This window comes from Anolis sagrei, chromosome 3 (genome assembly GCF_037176765.1).
Source record: "Anolis sagrei isolate rAnoSag1 chromosome 3, rAnoSag1.mat, whole genome shotgun sequence".
NCBI classification, from domain to species: Eukaryota; Metazoa; Chordata; class Lepidosauria; order Squamata; family Dactyloidae; genus Anolis; species Anolis sagrei.
The window spans coordinates 72,517,346-72,530,165 of record NC_090023.1 but is presented as its reverse complement, the minus strand read 5'-3'; the positions used below and the strand labels follow the sequence as shown (position 1 = coordinate 72,530,165).

The following is a 12,820-nucleotide window of genomic DNA, read 5'->3' as shown; positions in this document are numbered from 1 at the left end:
ATTTTTAGGTGACAGTATTATGGATAATAATTGCATGAAAATGTGAACATGGAAATAATCCTATGCATGTTTAGCAAGAAATATGTTTAGGACTACAGCCTACATCTTTAAGTCTGATTTCCTAGTAATGAGTGATTGATTTTACTTTGTAAAATCACTCATGTATTTTATTTAGTCTTTTTGATTTTCCATTACTAAAAAGTTCTGGTTGGAGGTAATATTGATTTTATGATTTGAAAGATGTTTACTGTTTTCTTCTACAGTTAGGGATGCTTTCATAATTCTGGCTATCATCAAAATCTTGATATGTGTTATTTGATGGCAGAGAATTAAACAATGTATTGTCGCAGGCTTTCATGGCCGGAATCACTGGGTTGTTGTAGGTTTTTTTTTTCTTTCCACAGATATATAAACCCAATTTTCCTAATTCCAGCAGACCTCACTACCTCTGAGGATGCTTGCCATAGATGCAGGTGAAACGTCAGGGGGGGATGCCACTAGAACATGGCCATATAGCCCGAAAAAACCTACTACAACCCAGAGAATTAAACATGTTTGGTATACATCAAAAGTCAAGTTATTTTAAGTGTGATAATTTTTCTGTGAATGCAAAAATGTTCCACATCTTGCAGCTTAATATTAGGATGAAATGTAAAAGTATTTCTGTTTCCTTATATATTCTATGAAATGGAAATGAAATACTAGAACTTGCTACTAGTGGGACCTTTACTTCAGTTCACTTATTTCAGTTTATCAGACTATGTAGCAATATTTACATATCTCGAAAAAAGTTCCATTGAACTCCATAGAATTTTCTTCTGAGTAGGCATGCACAGAATTGCACTGTAAAGACAAAAGCTCTCTTATTCTGTTTAACCAATTTTGATATTCTTTTCTATATCTTGTAGTGTGCAGGTAAGAGAAGCTTTGAAAATGAATACAATATGAAAAAACAATGCAAAATATTAAAGAATGAGTGAAAACAATAAGGGATTAAAGCATCAGTGGGTGAAAACTCAATTCTTAAAGGATTCAGTTTGGGAAGGCCTAAGTAAATAAGTAGTTCTTCAGCTGAAACCTAGGGCAATTTGGTGTTGATTCTTCCAATCACACATTAATATAATATATTTTGAAATGTTAATGATTAATTTCAAAATATAGATTTGTATTGGTCCGCACATACATAAGCAAATGGCATTTATAGGGAGGTAAGTTTTTAATCCTTCTAATCAAGATTTCATTTACAGTATACTTTGCATGTAAATGGTAGGTTAGAGCCAGATGTAGACATAAATAGAACAGATCGATTGAAATAAACAAGTTACTAACATCACCAACTCAAGTTCCTCTGATTACATTGAGGGGGAGGTCTAATCTATATCTGAAAACTATGCAGTCATGTCTTTCCATCCTGTAAAAAATTAGACCTTATAGAAAGTAGTAAGATTTTTCCATGAATAAATGATTTTTCTAATTTTGTATGCTAATCAGATATCTCATTTGAATAACAGTTTGATCTCTGTGTTATATTTGCTTCATCGTAGTAAAACCAAAGGGGGCAATCCATCTTAAATGACAGCACTTTGTTTTTAATGGAGTGGTGATTGGATTTTGAATGAGGGGCATTATACATTTCTGTAAGACGTGTAACAGGCCATCTTCTCAGTTTTGACCTGACCTTCCTCTTTCTCAAGGTATTACTATGATTGCTGTCCACAAGGAATAACTAGATTTATAAATCTAACTAATTTATATTACAATACCATTCTGTACATATCACAAGTGTAATTAGGTTACTTAATACTGCTGGGAAGTCATTCCCTATTTGCACTAGTGATGGCCTATTATCTTAAATATTTCAATGGCCTATCAACATTTAAATGTTAAATTGCCCCTGTGTCTGTCTATATATGTTGTATGTCTAAATGGCATTGAATGTTTGCCATGCATATGTGTACTGTATTCTGCCCTGAGTCCCCTGCGGGGGAGAAGGGCGGAGTATAAGTACTGTAAATAAATAAATAAATTAGAATAGAGGAGGGCAAAAAGTATGACCCCGGACCTTCATATAGGGCCGTTCTTGTGAACTCTGACTCCCCTTTTTTGAAAAGAAAGAGCCAATTTCCTTTGCCTGAAGCATCCAGATATGGCAATTCATCACCACATGAAGTTTCTATGAGTTTTTCGGACTGGAGGGTCATGTTCCAGTAGCATTCACTCCTGGCATTTTGCCTGCATCTTCAGAGGTTCTGATTCTTCGCCTTTTGGTTACAGGATCCCACCACATTGCTTAATATTTTTAAAAAACCAAACCAAAATAGACTTATGTCTTCTAGTTTGTCCCCCCACCCCAGCATTCTTTCAGCATTGTTTTACAGTGTAGGCCTGAAAGCTTCTTAGAGGCATGAAATTGGTCCCCATATCAACCTAAATGGTGCTTCCACGTTTACATGAAAACTAAAGTCTCAATCCAAACATTAACAATTAGAAAGATCTCTAGAATCAGACGGTTTTGCATATTCATTGATCTAGCACTCAGAAGTTGCTTCAGTGGGTATATTCTGGTTGGGACTGGCAACTGGAAAAAAAGCCCAAAAGCCGAGTTTCGAACAGAATTTATGGGCAGAAAGTCCATTTCAGTACTGGAATGCAGTGGCTGTATTTACTGCTGTATCAATGTGAATATGTTCACCTTTATTAAGAAATATTGCATTCATATATATTCAAGTATCCAGTAGGTCAGTGGTATCTATTGGGCTTTGTTTCTAGGATACCCTGTAGATACAAAAATTCATATATGCGCATGTCTCATTATATGCAGCAGCATATTAAAATGGTGTTCTTATATAACATGGCAAATTCATGGAATTTGTTTGATTTTTAAAATGTTCCCAAGACATGGAGAGCTGGATTTATGTGTATTTTATATATGTGTGTATGTATATGTATTTATATGTACACATACACATGCTAATATACATTTTTAAAAAACTAATATTTTATTAAATAGATTTCTAAACCATCTTCCAGAGTACCATGTTTTAATGGCGTGACATACAAAAAGTGATGAAAACATCATAAATATGTTTATAAATACATGAAATTACAACAAAAGATGCCATGTTAAAAACCAGTAACTGCCATAACATGTTCTGTATACATCATGGTTTGAACATGTAATGCCAGATTTTGTTTGTGGATAAAGGGGTTGAAATAAAGTCTTCTCTCTTTTTTTAATCAGTTCAGTAGTAGAATTTTCAAGCAAAGGGTTTAAAAACTAGACCCCTGGCAATATTGACAATAGAATGAAGTGAAAGGGTCATGTGTTCTTTGTTCCTCTGAAGACTACTGAGGGCAAGAAAGGGTGAAAACTCATAGAAGGACATTATTCTTAAAACCTTTCATTTCATGAAAAGAAACATCACTTTTGCCTTCATTTCAGTGGCATAGATGGACTCTGTACCCTTGCTGGGTTTAGCACAACAAATTATGTTACCTTATCTAGATCTATTGGCTGTTCTCATTGCAAAATATATGACATTTTTGGCAACCTAATGAAAAACTGTTCTACTAGCAGAGAACATTCTGTATCAGCTAGGAATGTCAATGGTTGTTTTGAAAGCAGGAGATGCATATAAAGACAGGCCGTATATACATGTTTATGGGCCATAGGCTTGTGTTATCTGTGCAAAATGAAGAGAAAACAATAGACATCATGTTTTTCTTTTCATCAGGATAAATATACACACGTATGAGTTACAATAAAAGTAACTGTTGGCATTGTCCTTGTCCTCCAGAAACTAGGGAGTGGGTAGGTGGGAGAGTAAAACAAAACACACACATACACACAACACTTGTCTTCAAATGAAAAGTTTAGGTTATATGTTTATGCTACATTTTATATTTTAGCAGATTCTGCTGATTTGCTTTCATTGGCTATGGTGCAATTTCAGTTTTGTAATAAATAACTATTTTGGTTAGAAACTCATGCAGTGTAGTAGTATTTTGACTGCACTTCTGGGGAGTTAACTCAAATAAAGCATCTAATCTACCCCAAAGCAGCTAGTTTAATTGCTAGCTTCCTTTTTTGTGGTTAGTTGGGATGCTCTGCTATCTAAGTTAAAATGACTGCATGTTTAGAAATGGTTTCAGTGGTAGCTAGATTTCTATAATTGATTCTTATATAATTGCCCTGCTGGTGAATTTAGTTTATTTAATTCAATATCTAGTACAATAGTTGTCAACATTTAGCATATTATTTGATATGAAATGTATCTTTAATTTTAGTATTTAAAACATTGTTACTTATCAAACTATATTTAATGCAGTGTTATAGACAATTGGCTGATTCAGAGCACTGAAATATTTTTACATGGAATTGGATCCATAATGCAAAATTAAGCATCATATATTTCTTTGTATTGTCAAAGGCTTTCATGGCCGGAATCACTGGGTTGTTGTAGGTTTTTTGGGCTGTACGTCCATATTCTAGAAACATTTTCTCCTGACATTTTGCCTGCATCTGTGGGAGGCATCCACTATATTTCTTTGTTTTTTCATGTTCAGCTTTGCTGAATGTATTACTTATCACTTGTAGTGAAAGTTAAAGGTTGTTGCTCCATTGCTCCATTGTTTAGTGCGTTTAACATTTCCCAAATGTTGTTGGGAAATGGTGTGACCAGTAAAATATGTGGTACAGTTAAGAAATAGATTGTGGGCATGCTTTTCTAATATTTTACAGATTATACACCATGGTTAAATTTTTGCCACCTAAAAATCAATTGTTGTAATAAAATGATAAGAAGAGTAAGAATAAGATGTGCACTTGTTTAATTACATGCAAACATATGTTTTCAGTTTCGTTCTAACGAGCAAATACCATAACTATTTCCAGGTTAAAAATCACCACAAATATTGAGAAATCTCAGCAGATATACATGGCAGAAACATTGCTTATTTATTATGACATAAAATCATGCATTTGATCAAAAACAAGCAGAGAGTAGGAAGCAAAAAAGCTTTTTTTATTTGATAATAAATAAATGTTATCTTTACAAAGAATTGTGTTGCAAGAAGTCCATGAGGTTTTAACAAGCTCTAGTAAACATGATACTGAAAAAAAGACAAAAAGCCTTTTGTAATTCAGTGTAACATTATCTGTAAAATTGTTATTGTTGTTAGTTTTCAATAAAAGGACTTCAAAAAAAGATTTGGTAAGCAGCCCACATATTAAAATTTTTAAGTAGACAAATAAGCTGAATTGAGTAATAAATATAAAGGCTCTAAAACTGTTGGTGCAACTTACTTTGTAAAAACTGAAAATATATTCTCCATTAGTTGAATTTTGGAAAATATACACAGTTGTATATACACTGAAATATTGTGCAGAAAATTATTTAAATGGAAGGAATATGAATTTAATACAGTAGAGTCTCGTGTATCCAACATAAACAGGCGGGCAGAACGTTGGATAAGCGAAAATGTTGGATAATAAAGAAGGATTAAGGAAAAGCTTATTAAATGTCAAATTACATTATGATTTTACAAATTAAGCACCAAAACATCACGTTTTATAACAAATCAACAGAAAAAGCAGTTCAATATACAGTAACATTATGGAGTAATTACTGTATTTACAAATTTACCACCAAAACAGACAAGGGTTCTTTCTTTCTCCCACCCTGGACATTATTCTGAGCGGGAGGCAGACTGCATTGGATAATACAGAACGTTGGATGAGCGAAGGTTGGATGAGTGAGACTACTGCAGTTATCTCTTATTCCCAACCCAATGAAATGAGGACTTCAGTTTTGTCATGGCCATAGGTTTATCATTGTTGTTGTTTTTTTCTTTTGGGAAGGAATCATCACTTGATTATGTTATTCTTTGACCTAACTAAGATAGTTGTCCCTTAACATATCTTACACTAACATAGCTAATTTGTTATCCAAGCTGTAACATCAACAGTGTAGCAGTAGAAATAAAATAAAATGGTATTTAAATGAGATAATGAGGCAACAATTGCTGTCATAGAGTAAGTAGCATCTGTTCCACTGCTGACTTATGTCAAAATGTTCTCTCATTGTCCTTGTAGTCAACTATTCTGATGAGGTAAATATAAAAATCACATAATTCCAAACATCTTCCAAACACCCACAAAAGCAAAAACATAATGCATTGAGGAATTTGTGGAAACACCTCTAACAGAGCTAGTGCCATAGTTTAGTGGCCAGGAGACGCTAACCTGTTCATGAAACCAGATTACTCTTCTGTTCACTCCCCTCTTGATTTGGTTTGCAGCTTTGGACTGAGAGACTGCCTCTCAATCTCCTGGCTGCTAATTAACCATAGAGCTTCTCCTTTTCTTATGTGAATTATAAAATTTATTTAAAAATATCAGTGTCCAAGCTGGTCAGACGACTGACATTTTATCAATGAGATCCTGAGTTGAACTAGCTGAGAAAAATTGTTTCTTCTTCGTGGTCTCCATGAAATTATAAAACCTCCAGGAAGGACTGAGTCCTCCTAGGTGGTCAAAAATGCTTATAATGCTCCAAACAATATACGGTATTTTTATTGGTGTCTTTGTCAAGGAATATCCATTTTGAAAAAAGAGAGGTTAATTGGAAATGCATTCTTTATTTCTCATTAAAGAAACAACACTGTAGTGAGAAACAGGAGAGAGGAGATTAATATCATCCTAGGTAGAATGTGGCTGCCACAGACAAATCTGTATTTTGTACATGAGCAATATAGGTGAAAAAAGAAGCCATTTGCACTTCCCACATTGCCAAAATGTACTGAGTTTGATAATCTTACAGCCCCATGAACAGGCACGAAAGAAGCTCCTGCAGTGTCTGTAGTGTCTCAAGAAACTGACCCCTGACATGTCCCAGTCTTTTCATTCTGTTCCAATAAATAAATCCCAGTATATATTGAGGTACTGAACTGTGTTCTCTATGAAACCTTATTTCATACAACAGCACAAATCAGCAGATAAATAGATCAGTTTCTGTTACTTGGGTGTCATCCTCCAGAAGGACACACAAGTGTAGTTGTGGGAGTGCAGTGTGATGGTTGGAGCAGATCCTATATTATAACATCCACTGGCATCACCCAGGCAGAGTCTCAACCAAGAATCAATGTTTTCATTTTGCTAATCATACTTTCACACATACACCCAACTTTCTTGATGTAATCATCAGGTCATTGAGCTTTGCTAAAATCTTTTGGTTGCTATCACACCCACATCCACTTATTCCAGACTTTTGAGGAGCTGAGCATAGTGATTTGATGGATCCGTACTACATACAGCTTGGTTTGTTGAGATGATCCTTTGTTACTGAGGGAAAACTTTCTCCTCTGAATTTTCCTCATAGAATTATAGATTACAGTGCAGAACCATCTTTTCATTCATGCACTATAACAGTTAATAATAAGCTGATTTTTGTTCTAATACATCTTTTTAAAAAATGGAGAAAAGATGTAGGTGACAGAGGTCCCTACTTTTTCATACTGTGGATTATTTTCTCTAATGAGAGAACTGATGTCATTAGTTGGTGCTTATGTCCACATTCTTGAAATAGACAACTTGTGAGAACATTTTATTTATCTTCCTGTATATGTTGGTTTTCTATCATTGAAATTCCCAGATATACACTCTAAAGTCCTCTGGAAAGGGGATGTGAAATCTAGTCCTATGCTGAAATCATTAGGCCTTCTACATGTTGGTAGACTGCAAATCTTGGCAACACTTGCCAGCACAGTCTGACTAGTGAGGAATATGAGAGTTGTTGTCCATCAACTTCTGGAGGGATGCATTATTTCTATAATGTTATATCCTGTATCTGCTAAAGCATAATTACTTTTGGTATTGCAGCACTGAAATCTCCTTTTCATTCTCAACCCATTATGCTGTTATAGATGCGTATTATCAGCAAAGTGGCATTTAGATTAAATTCTGGTATCATTCAACAAAACTTAAGAGTATGATTGCATTATTAAATAAATAAGATCATGAACCATGTGACAAAGCTCAGGGCGTATCTGCACAGAATTAATGTAGTTTGGCAGTACTTTAACTGGCCTGGCTCAATGATATGGCATCCTGGGATTCGTACTTTGGTGATTTCCATGGTATGAAGCCATGGGAATTAAAGTGGTATCAATCACATTAATTCTACAGAGTTTGTTTTCTTGAGTCATCTGAACCTGTTAGTTCTACTGATAATTCTTTGCAGCCCACTCGTTATTTGTTGGAGGCTTAGAAACACTGGTTACTTGCCTAGTCTTATGGAAAAGGAGGGAGAACAGAAAGCGCCTAACACTTAAACTTCCCTAGACTGGATTGCCATTTCATTGCTTTGAGTTTTGCAGTACTGGTAAATAACAGTAAGGCATGATGAATTATCTTTACCACATTACTATTGCTGACAGCATGGTTGCAGTTTCGACTTTAAAAAATGGCAGTTGCCAAAGTAGCAAAGGTAATACCTTATTATTACTTGATCTCCAGTTTGTAAAGATATTGTATTTTAATGACCACTGAATATATAGCAAACATCCATGACTAATCCTTTTTATGTCCTTGGTGCTTTTTTACTACACAACCAATGATATAAGACTTTTCAAGCAGAATTTATAGAGAGTATATAGTATTCACTCAACATAACAAGCTGACAGCTCCACAAATCACTCTGTCTGGGGAGCACTAAACCTGTGCACAGAGCAACATTTCCTTCTCAGGCATTACAATCTAAACTTTAGAAGAAGTATCAATCCTGTGTTCTATCCCAAATGGTTTTTTATTTCCTTTCTAATTTAGAAAGGTTTTACTAAAAATGTTGTTTGTACATCAAATAAGAATCATAAAACCATAGTGTTGGAAGGATCTCATGGGCTATCCAGTCCAACCCCCTGCTCAATGCTAGATCTCAGTCTAAAGCATCCCCAGAAAGTAGCTGCCTACTCTCATTTTAAAGATGATCTGTGAATGAGATCTCTCTACCTCTCCATTGCTTATTTTATTTGTCGTGTCAGGGCAACCAGTCAATTATATTACATTTCTAACAGAACAAAGACATTTTTCCTAGCGTTCAACTGAAATCTACTCTTGCAATTTCAAACCATTAGACCAGTTCCAACTTTATGGAGCAGCAGAGGGCAGGCCTTTGTCACATCCTTTGAGGTATTTACAGAATGCAATCATGTCACCGCTGAATCTTCTCTTTACCAATTTGAACATGTCCACCTCCTTCAGACTCATCTGTTTTCTTCTCCATACCTCTCCTCGCCCTTGTTGCTCTGCTCCACCTTTTCCACATCCTTCTTAAAATGAGATGCCAAGAACTGAATGCAGTACTCCACATAAGGCCTGACCAACATGGGATATATTGGAACTGTTACTTCCGTTGATTTGTAAATGATGTTTCTGTTAATGCAGACTAAAATAGTGGAGATATTATAGCAGCAGCACCCATAGAGTTCCATGCCCTTGTTTTATCTCTACCATAGGCCCTACAATAAGCAATACATACTCTTAAAATAAATCATTATTCACTTGTAGAAACAGTGTTAAAAGAAATATGACCCAAATAGCCTAATTTTGTAAGAAGTGTATCTTAACTGTGCTTTCAAATGTAAATGTGTATGGAAAATGGAATTTGAAAATTATTCCCTGAGGGAATGTAGTACTTTTAAAGAGTCAAATTTATTTCTGAAGAATTACATAGATAGGGCAGGATGAAGGCCAAAACTTCCAAGTCTTGTAATGCAGGCCAGCTGTGAATCTGGGTCTAGTTAAGTAAGTATTACAGTTATATAGCATAGTGGCAGTTTGAACATGGGGGATAAAAACACAGTTTAACATGTACTTCTTAAAAGAACAATGAACTAAAATGGTTAATTAATGAAGGATCAATGTAGTTTTAAATAAATATTCAGGTTGGATATAGCCAAAGTGTTTCACCCAATGCAATGTCACAATATGGTATTGTACAAATATTTCAGAGACAACACTGCAGCATCATAAGTCAGCACCTCATCATTGTTATTGCTTTTGTTCTGGTTGTGCATATTTTTACAGTCTTCGCCAGTATTTCAGAGTGCTCTGGATAGTCTGGAGATTGTCCACCCAAATTTAGTGTGTACCTTAGAACAGTGTGTGTGTTTTGAGCACACACACAGAATCAAATACAGTCTATTCTCAAGTTTGTATGTGTCTTTTTAATATCAGGTCTGATAATCAGTTGCTTCTAAAAACTGGGCAACAGCTTCCATGAACGCAAAAAAAAAAAAAACAAACAAACTTGCAAGTCTAACCTATTATGGCAGTGGTTTTCAACCAGTTTACCAGGTGTTAGGATTTCTAGGAGCTAAAGGCCAAAACATCTGGGGACCCACAGGTTGAGAACCACTGTATTATGGTCTAACCTTTTGTGGGACTTGTGGTGAGATCAGCAGGTAAAATCTCACTCCTTCTAATTGTTTTTCTTTCTTGAATGAATGAATGTGTGAAAGACTTTAAGGACAAGTGGCAAGCAGTTCTGCTTCCATGTGCCTATGATCCCCTCCAGTTTTCTGTGCCTATTTCTGAAGACTTAGTTTCTGTTTGGTTACTTGTCATGTGATCTCAGGTTGACAATTGAAATATCAAGGAATTTTGCTACTCTGAATCTCAGGGTGAGAGGGAGACAAATCTCAGGATGAGAAACACTAGAAGGGATAGCTTGATTCTCATATGATTTCAAAGTCTGGAAACCCATCTTTCTTCTTTTCCAGCTGGCTGATACACTTAATACAGATATACTTTAATGTATGTTGTGCTTATACATACAACAGCACACCCAAAAGCTGGTTAAAAAGATGAGGAGGGGACAGGAGAGGCAACTGGTGTGTGTCTCTACTTGGAGCATTTGGGGCAAGTGGAAGGACAAAACCTGTTTTTTTCAGGTATGATATTAATATTATGGCTGAATCAGTGGACTCTGAAGAGCCCCTGGTAGTTAAACCCCTGTGCCAGCAGGACTGAAGACCAACAGGTCACAGGTTCTAATCCAGGGAGAGAGTGGATGAGCTCCCTCTATCAGCTCCAGCTCCTCATGTGGGGACATGAGAGAAGCCTCCCACAAGGATGATAAAACATCAAAACATCCAGACGTCCCCTGGGCAACATCCTTGCAGACGGCCAATTCTCTCACACCAGAAGTGACTCGCAGTTTCTCAAGTCACTCCTGACACACAAAAAAGTGAACTCTGAGAACAATGACACAGAGCTTAGAAAATATTTCCATCAGATGCAACAGCGGCTGTAAATACTCTCCATGTATCTAAATTTCTCCAGGATGTGACCTATAGGATAAATAGTGCCAAGTGCTGTAGCTGCTGGGTACATTTTGCCATCTGTCCAGCTATCAAACAGTGTTCCTTTGTCTTAATTTTTTTATTACCTAGAGCTAGTGTAGTGTACTAGTTTGAGCACTGGACTTTGACTCTGAAGACTAGTCTTCAAATCCTCACTCAGCCATGGTAATACACTGGATGACCTTGGGCAAGAATATCTCTCAGCCCCAGAGGAAGGAAAACTGCCTTTGAATAACTCTTGCCAACAATGCAGTCCATAATAGGTTCTTCTTCCCCCTCGATGGACTGTCACCTTGTCGTGGTGAGGGGGCTTGCGTGTGCCGATGAACCTGTGGACACAACAACTGGAGTCGTGCACTCCCAGGAGTGGCCGCGGGGGAGGTCCCAGACCAAGCACAGTCCGAAGACCCAAAGACCTCAACGGCGGAGCAGGCGGAGGATAACATGGCACATGTTACAACGGCTGCGAAGGCAGAAGAAGGCTGCAACAGACTGAGAAGCCACGGTCATTGTGTTAAACTACATCACCAGTGGAACCTCACTCTGTGAAGTCTGTGTGTTGATCAGTTGTGCACTGACCTCCACACATTAAAAAAACCACGCACAGGCGTCTTCCAAAGAAAACAAAAACCAAGCAACCAAAGTCCCATGGCGATCAGCGAGTGGCGACGGGGGCAGGACTGTGAAATCTGGAAGCCCCTAGTCACAGACTGGCACATGGGCGGTGGGTACGGACTCAGTCGTTCTACCTCAAGGTCCGAGGCAGTTGAGTAGTTCGGCAGCTGTATCCGCGACTGAGCAGCCCTTTTTAGGACCCACTCTGCTCACCCCACACGGGGAGGGGGCTAGAAAAGGTGCCCTAAACATAGTCTGCCTCACTTATCCCTGACTGGATTGCCGCGTCCAGTGGTGTCACCATCCTGCGGCCAAAAAAGAAAAATGAACTTCGGTACGTGGAACGTACGGACACTGATGGACAACAGTGACAGTGAACGCCCCGAACGCAGAACTGCCATCATCGCAAGGGAGCTGGGACGCTTCAACATCGACATAGCAGCCCTTCAGGAGACCCGGAGAGCAGGAGAGGGACAGCTGAAGGAAGACAAAGGAGGCTACACCTTCTTCTGGAAGGGACTGCCCGAAGAAGACAAAAGAATGCACGGAGTTGGCTTCGCCATCAGAAATGATCTGATGAAACATCTGTCCGAAGCACCCACTGGCATCAACGAACGACTCTCAACCCTCCGAATCGATCTTGCCAAAAACCAACGGGCAACCATCATAAGTGCCTATGCACCAACACTAGATGCTGACGAAGACATCAAGGAGAAATTCTACTGTCAGTTGGACACCGTCCTATCGGGGATACCTAAGGAGGACAAAATCATTCTCCTGGGGGACTTCAATGCAAGAGTCGGGCGAGACTTCGACCTGTGGCCAGGGACCATCGGAAAAGACG

General features: G+C 37.5%; 1 protein-coding gene across 12 annotated transcripts in view; it reads left to right on the top strand.

Annotated features, from left to right (window-relative positions):
* The window catches only part of ERG (ETS transcription factor ERG), a 140,908-nt gene that overhangs the window by 82,046 nt on the left and 46,042 nt on the right, over positions 1–12,820 (top strand). The gene's annotated exons all lie outside the window — the stretch shown is intronic.